Source organism: Acyrthosiphon pisum, chromosome X, assembly GCF_005508785.2.
Source record: "Acyrthosiphon pisum isolate AL4f chromosome X, pea_aphid_22Mar2018_4r6ur, whole genome shotgun sequence".
Lineage (NCBI taxonomy): Eukaryota > Metazoa > Arthropoda > Insecta > Hemiptera > Aphididae > Acyrthosiphon > Acyrthosiphon pisum.
Genome location: NC_042493.1, coordinates 39,395,057 through 39,403,974, shown reverse-complemented (window position 1 = coordinate 39,403,974; position 8,918 = coordinate 39,395,057).

Below are 8,918 nucleotides of genomic sequence, written 5' to 3'. Positions count from 1 at the left end.
AGTGAATTTAGTTTCTACTCGGACAACTGTGCAGGACAAAATAGGAATCGATTTATATACTCTATGTGGGAATATGCGGCTTTCATTCATAAAGTTAATATAAGACACACATTTTTGGAGAAAGGTCATACTCAGAATGAAGGCGACAGTGTACATGCAACAATCGAATGTGCTAAAAAGGGAACAATTATTTATGTTCCAATGCAATGGGTGACTTTAGTGCAAAGTGCAAAAGTAACTAAAGAACCTTATTTGGTTATTCAAATGTCAAATAATGAATTTTTAGATTTCAAATGTTTAGTAGAAAATGAACAGTTTAATTGGAAAACATCTACAAACAGACATGTAATAAAATGGAATCAAGTGAAAGAGATATCAATATTGCACGAAAGACCATTTTTTATAGAAATTAAGTATGACCTTGATACAATAGACTTTATTACTCTTGACATATTAGCAGCAAAGAAAAACAAAGAAAGATGTCATGATACACAACACTTCATACCAAAAGTTGCATACAAAGGAAAGATTCCTACAGAAAAACTTAAAGTTAAAGATTTGTTGTCTTTATGTGATAGTGGACTCATACCATCAGTATATCATGATTTTTATAGATCACTAAGTTTTGAATAATTTATAATATTAAGTTTTTCTATTGTTTTTAGATTACAAACAGTTTTTTAATATTTTTTAAGTTACTAAGTAATTTGTTATTTTGTTTTTTTTTATAATTATTTGAATATACCTGAGATAGGTGTACAAAGTATTTCATTTCATTAATTAAACATTTTTATAACTGCTTTTATGATTTGGTTTGTTATAATCTTGACGTTGTTAATTTAAAATAAAATAATTGTTTTATTTGAAAATATTATTTTAGTACTTGTCTATATTTACCCAAGATTAAAGAAGTAACTCGAGTTACTTCTTTATAATAAATGATTATTCCCAGGAAAAAAAGAAGTAACTCGAGTTACTTCCTGAAAAACTTTTTTTCCCACTGAAAAAAGAAGTAACTTATACTTATTCTCCATCATAGTACATCTACTGTGGAGGTTAAAAAACAACAGAATTATGGTGATAATATTATATTCAAACATACAACAAGGGTACATAAATAAACATTTAAAAAGAAATCGTTAAAAAACTATAATTAATAATAATTTAAGTTAAACCTTAAAATAGCTCTACTGAAAAATGATAAAATTCGAGTTACTTCCCTTTTCATTGGGGGAGTCGACATCCATGTTCAACAAAATATTATTATTATCACTTAATAGTTAACAGTTAACAGTTAACCAAGATTATCACGGATGCCGAAAGCTAAAACAAAGATAACCTAATTCCGGGACAAACCGCTGGGAGCGCATCGCACGCAAAAAAACTGCTGCTGGGAAGCTCTCGTTTAATTCCACCTATGGTGAATTAATTTAATCAATTTATATAAAGTTCTATCCTAACCTAACCTTACTGAAATCCAATGAATAAAAAAAACCAAATTTAACCCTTCATAAATTAAACTATCTTCTTCCCAGAGGTCTAATCTACCCACAAACATTAATTTATATATACATTATGTATATTGACAAAAGATAATAATACAAATCAACAAACATGCCCGATTAACCATTAGCGACCAATAATATACACCAATATATACACCGGTGGATTTTCCTTAAATTTTCTTTTATATAAACTTGCAGCATACTATTCATTTTTTTGACATCCTCAAACAGTGTACATAAAATTACAAAATTAGATAAGCGATCGTACTGCGAACGAAGCGAGTAAAATTTTTTTGGGATTCTTCCATTCGGGGCCCCCCTTGAATTAATTTCCTGGTAACATAAAATAGCCCTATCCGCCCCTTGATTTTACTTTAAGATAACGTACAAACATAGAAAAAATTATTCTGCATAAATGCGATTTGTATATGTCGCGGGTGGGCCAGAAAGAGAAAACAAATAGTGCACTGACATCTTCTTAATATACGATATTACAATACCTAAGAAAATGATGCATTGCAAAAATGTTTTTTTTTCAAAAATAAACTTGTTATTGTTATGTGATTGGGATGGTGGGTATATTGAAAAATATTAAGCCATTATCCCCACTTATTATAAAACCTCTGTGCGCCACATTATTAATAAATAGTTGTTATTGACTCAAAGTAGGTATATGTTTTGAATTAATGAATGCAATATTTATGTGCAAAAATCATATTAATTTTATTAATAAATTATTCAAAACATTGATCATACAAATATATTTGTAATAAATGTATAATACATTTCACTATAAAATAAAGTGAGTAATGTTACAAATTGGTAATAACAAACCTTTACAAATTCTTTACTTTAAACGCTTAAAGGAAAATATAAGATTATTAAGATGAAACAATTTATTATAATATATATAAATCACAATCACTCAATAGTAAATAATTTAAAAAAAAATATTACATATTGTTATTCTTAATTATATAAATAAATGTTGATAAACTAACCCAAGTTAATAATACAGTGTAGGTACCTAGCTAATACAGGATAATTATAATAATAATAATACTACAAGTTAATGTTACAAATTGGTAATAACAGACATAGGTAAGATTCTTTACTTTAAAAGCTTAAAGCAAAATAAAATATAATTATAATAAAACAATATATAGAATAAATTTGATATATATATAATATAATATATTATATTATTATTGAATATATTATATATAATATATAAACCACAATGACTCGGTAGTAAATAATTAAAAAAAAAGTTATTACATATTATAGGTATTGTTATTCTTTCATTCTTACATAAATAAAGGTCAGGTTACTACTAACTAAACTAAGTTAAGAATTCAGAGATAATAAAGGATACTTTGATGAAATAAAAATAGATAATTACAGGGGCGCCATTTCAGTTTTTTTTTAAAGTGTGCAAACAATTAAAGAGGCCAATTTTTTCTCACCTCCAGGCCAATCGTTAAAAAAACGTTTCTAGTGTTTTCAGTTTTTCATTACAGATTCATTACAGTATCAAAAACATACTTAATAAAAACATATTTTTATAGTTAACACATTACATTTTACCGTTCATACATTCTGTTTATATACTGTATAGTGTATAGTAAAGATATTTTTAGATAGAATAGATGCATATTATTATTATTATTATGTCTTTTGTCTATCAGTAACCAGGGGCGGACTGGCCCAGGGTGCTATACACAAAGTAGCACCCCGGGCCACCGTTAATGTATTTATGATCCGGGCCCCCGATTACCACAATCGGTATACGGTATAATACTGGTATAATACGGTATTATACAAAATAAAATTAAATAACATATTTAAACATCTCTACAAATAAACAACATGTTATTCTTAATTTTTTTTTTATATTTACTTATAAAACTAAGGGCTCTTTCCTAATTTAGGTAGGTTTGAAAAAAAATTAGGGGCTCCGAATTAATTTTGCACCCCGGGCCAATAATAGCCAGTCCGCCCCTGTCAGTAGCCACTTACCATTTACACATATTTGTGTGTGCCAGTGAATAAAGTGATACCGATATCAATTTATCAATGATCAAATTAAAGAACACAATATTATAATATTATTTATGATTATCAGTGAATAGCTGCGGTGCATGCACAATTAAAGATTGGCAAACTGAAGGCTATCTGGCCATAGTATTAATTAGGCCTAGGCCAATTGTGGACAGCAAAATTACAGGGTGTGCGAGTGCACACCCTGCCCCCCCCCCCCAAATGGCGCCCCTGGATAATTAAATTTCAATCAGTTTTATGTTTATAAAATTTGAAATTTAAGACATGTATTATCATTAAGATAAATATACTATGCATGGTTAAAATTAATGAGAATTAATTTGTAAATATTCTAAACGAATACGAACCTTTGAGTAACTGTTTGTGCTTTTAAAATTATAAAAAAACATTCTAAAAATGTGTAAAACATAATTGATTCTTCGGGGTATCGTAAATCAAAAAGATACATAGTTTTAAAACAAATATCCAATGCTTTTAAAGTTGTAACGCACTCCATCGAAAAAAAAGAAATATATCTGTGATGGAGAAAATATCTTACCTTAAACAGAAAAGTGAAGGCTGTAGAGAAGTTTTGGTTTTTCTGACATGGTCTATGTAGTCTTCAATATTATGTTGAGTTTCACCAACAAAACTACAGATTCTTGTGTATCATTGATGGTGAATTTTATAAATGTCTTCTTGGATGTCTTGGGATCGATTCGGACTATTTTATTTGTAGGGACAAAGTAACCGTGGAGTGCCCATATCAAAGCAGCATGTCCTCCATCTAAAACAATAGAAATAAAAATAGAAAAAAAAGTAAATAATGTTAAAAAAAAGATAATTTTAGCTTACTCTCTAATATGCCAACATCAGTCGATAATTTTTCAATGACTTTTTTCACATTTTTATCTTTGACATGGTTATCTTTAAATAGAAAAGATACAATTTCATTAAAACATGCTTCCCATTAGTTAACATGCATTAGTATGCTTAGTAATGCTTCAAAGTCCATGTGAATCTGCAAAAGCATAAACTTAATTAAATTTAAAAAAAACTTATACCAGCCGATAACTACTTGGTTGTTTATAAAATGGCCATTTTTCCAAACTTTCTTTAGTGGTATTGCTTTTAATATAGGTATTGAATTCGTGAATTACAACAAGCCTTCCACGTACAATCAAATTCAAATGAACTTAAATTATCAAATTTAAGTGCTTTAATACAGCTTTCAGCATCATTTTCTGGCTCTGAAAAATAATATTATTTATTTACAATATAGTACTGACATTTTTTAAATGTCTGCTGAATTTATCTGAATTAACAGAAGATATTTTCTCTGCTGAGTGTCCCAGATGTCCTGATACCACTTTAAATGATATTGTTAGATTATACAATTTGTTGTAAAGTTTGCCTCTCTTTGTAGTTCTATAATATTCCTAAAAAATAAAATGCCGGTATATTTTAGCATATAATAAAAACCAATTTAAATACCTAATAATAATAATTGTATATTACCAATTTCTCAGACGGAAACCTTTCCAGAATTTGTTGTTTTAATTGGTAATTGGCCGCTAGGGACATGTTAACACATTTTTCTTCATAATAATGAGCAATTAAAGATCATCTTCATGAAAACCTAAAAACTTATTATAATAATCGACAACGCCCTTTCCTCTTGAAGTTTCATTAAGAACGTCAGATAGCAACATCCCGATACAAGAGTTTTCAGGACTAGGCGTGGATCTGTGATATGGCATAAATCTTGTAGGTGTTTTAGTGTTCGATCCATAAGAAGATGAAACGGAACTAGACGATGTGCTTCGAAAATCTTTATGAACTAGACACAGCGAAATTCCAATAGATTCACGCCATTTTTTTAATTTATCTTCGAATTTAAACTGCATCCCTACGTCAAAACTTTTGAGTAGACGTTCAATTTGGTGACATTTGACAATTTTCAAGACATCAACAAAAATATTTTGAGCTGTAAAACATAAAAAAAAGATACTAATTATACTATTAATAATATTTTTTTTTAGATTTAAAAATTATCGTAGATATACCAATGAACTCATCTGCTATCATAGCTCACTATCAAGCCTGGCTGTCGCGTTAGCGAACCGACCCCCTATGCTATACATAATTGTACACATTTATGTGAAAATAAATAGAAAAAGTGATACCATTAACCAGTGTTGTCATTCACTTTTAACGAAACGAGCCAGAAGGCTACTGTTTAACACTACTTTTTATAGCATTATTAATTGCTCGATTAATTAAAAAATTGAATCTTACATACAAATTTGTATATTTTTATGTTTTCTTACAAGTACTATAACGTAGTCGGGGGGGGGGGGGGGACGACCGGTTAAATAAACGATATCCAGAGAGAATCGTGGGATCCGATAGATATAACTATCGTAGCCGGTGGTAGATATAGATATCAGGATCTTAAATTTAATTAAACAACTAGGATTACATTTCAGTTATGATTAACTTTTATTATATACTAAACACTTACACGTAATAATACCCACACATCTATAAATGTTCTATCCTATTACGGGACTATATCGTAGTCATACAGATTTCGGTATTTGTTATGTGTTGACATCTGAGGTCTAAGGTACACATCAATTTAACTAACTTATACATGGTGTATATTGGCCATAGGCCTTACAATTATGTGTGTGTTAATATTATTGTGTCAGTTATCAGTTGATCGTACATAATGCAGCGTTTGTATTATAAACAAAGGTGTCATGTTACATATTATTTATATTTATATTTCTTACAGTACAATATCCTTTTTATGCACCATTAGTAATTTATCAAATATAAATAAAAAAACTGAATTGATTCCAAATAAATTATGTTTACAAACTAATAGTAATACAAATTAATAAAAAATTCAATTTAAATGTAAACGTAGCAATTAATAAAGTTAGCATCTTAGGCCTATCTACTTTCGGAAGCATATGTTTAATATCAGTTTTTAAGCCAAAAAGGATGTTGACCAGAAAATACCTTGTTCTAAATATTTGGCCCGTAATCCCTTCCCCCCACCAAGTGACCAATACCATAATAATAACTATAATTTTAATGGTTTATGTTACAGTAATTGGATACACTAAGATCAGTATGGAACCATTAAGAACATCTGTTGTAAATACCAAGTAAGCTAATACACTATTAGATAGTCATTGCCAGAGTACTGAATAATAAACAATACATTTTTTTATGATTGCGCAGTTCTAGAGTGCTGACTATTCCAATTATAAGATGTGATGATCCAGTATTCAATAGGGTTATTAAACAAGAATGTAATGATATGATTCCTATATAATAGGAATAGAAGCATAGGCGTGCGCAGACTTTATTCGCAGGTTATGCAATAAGGAAAATAAGGCTCCCTCACAAATTCTAATCTTTCTTTAATTTATTCTAAAAAACAATTCCAAGCCGTTAAACATTTTTTTTAACACATATAGGATTCAATTTACATATTACAATCTAAGTTTTTGCAAATATACTACTTAGCTTTTTTGCTTCCCTGGGAATCTGAAATCACACATAGTTTTACAGTAGAATATTAAACAACGCGCAATAGAAATAAGTAATTAATAATTTTGTCTAAACACTCTAAACGATTAACGAATTATGTCAAATGACATCGGCTCGTCGGAATACAGTTCAACTTTTCATGGTAAACACTAAACGTTCTATTGTCTATCAGTAACGTTCGGCGGTAAAATCACAGATAACAAAACTTAAAGCTTATCTATCCAACCAGTACCATATTATAACAATGATGGTAATAATACTTATTAAATTATACACATCGATGTTGACATGATACCGGACTCAGTTATAATAATAATATGGTCTTTGATTACAAACTATAAAAACAATAATAATTATTCTATTCTTGCAACATAGATAACAATATCTACGTGTTACGCTTTAGTGTATTAATAGTTTAGATTATTTTGCGGGTCGCGAGAAAAGTGAAAACCGAGGTGAAAACTAAAATTTTTATTATTTTTTTTTATAATATAGAAGATATTATCAAAAATGCTTAGGTATATTATATATGGGCCTCTCACATAAAGCCACTGACTATGCAGCGGCATGCCCTGCATTCCCTGTGCGCACGCCTATGAATAGTAGCCTTTTTGAAGTTGATCAATTATGCTAGCAATGCTTAAAATTGAGATGATGAGTACTTAAGAAGTAATATACAAATTAAAGGTGAAATTAAAGACTTATGTAAATAAGAAATAAAAAGGAAAAAGGCAAAAAATATATAAACAGAATTTACATTTTACAAGATTATTGGCTCATAATTATAAATTAACTTAGTAGAATATTATATTAATTTTACTAAAGATTTATTAAATCCGTAATGATTGTTATATTGGTTAATATTAATATTTAGAGATTTACATATCTTGACTATGATATTAATACAACTGTAAAGGCCAAAAAACTTAACACAATTTGTTTTAATAACATAAATATTTTTTTTTACTGAGTATTATTTTCATGCCCAAACTACAAATATAATTTTTATTTTTGTATACTGAAAATAATACATTTTTTTAAAGCCTATCCAAATTGACACAGTTAAGTCTTAATAAGTTAGATATTATTTACTATAGTATAGTTTTGGCAGCTTTTGTAGGAATATAACAATTTAGTCCATAGTTGATTTTAACTTAGTTGACGCGGGCTATGTCGTGGATTGCGGTAGTCCGGTCGTGTTTTGATGACGGGTGTGACGGTGTGGACGTGGGTGACACTCATAATATAAAAGAAAAAATAACAGAACACCAGAGTATGCGCTTAAGGTCCGCTGGGGGACGTTTATTCGTAACGAACACAGATGCAGATTGTTTACAATTTGTTATGGTAATTTTCGGATACCGGATTAAAAATGAGGTAGTCTTAACAATAATGACTGTATGTTGCCGTATCGACAGACGCATAGATAACATATATGGACAGACGGTGGTACGCGGTGACGTCGGTTAGATGGTCGATGATCAAGAGAGCTGCCGACGGCCGTTGCTCGTCTTACGCGACTTGCCTTCCCGTCCCGCCATGTGCCTTTGTGGCGTGGTGGGAGAGTTGGCGTTGTCGCGCTGTAGCCCGTGGTGGCGGTTGACAAAAGCGTAGACCGGTCTGTACTTTGTACTGGTTGCCGCTGCGTACCGTGTCATACTCCCCTGCCAAACCGCCACACGGGGTACACTTGTACCGGTGTCGGTGTCGTTACGGGTCGGGGTGGCTTGTACTACCTCTGGCTTTCGCTTGAGGTAGACTCGCCCGAAAATCTTTATGTGCCTTAGATAAGTGGTGTGCTCTGTA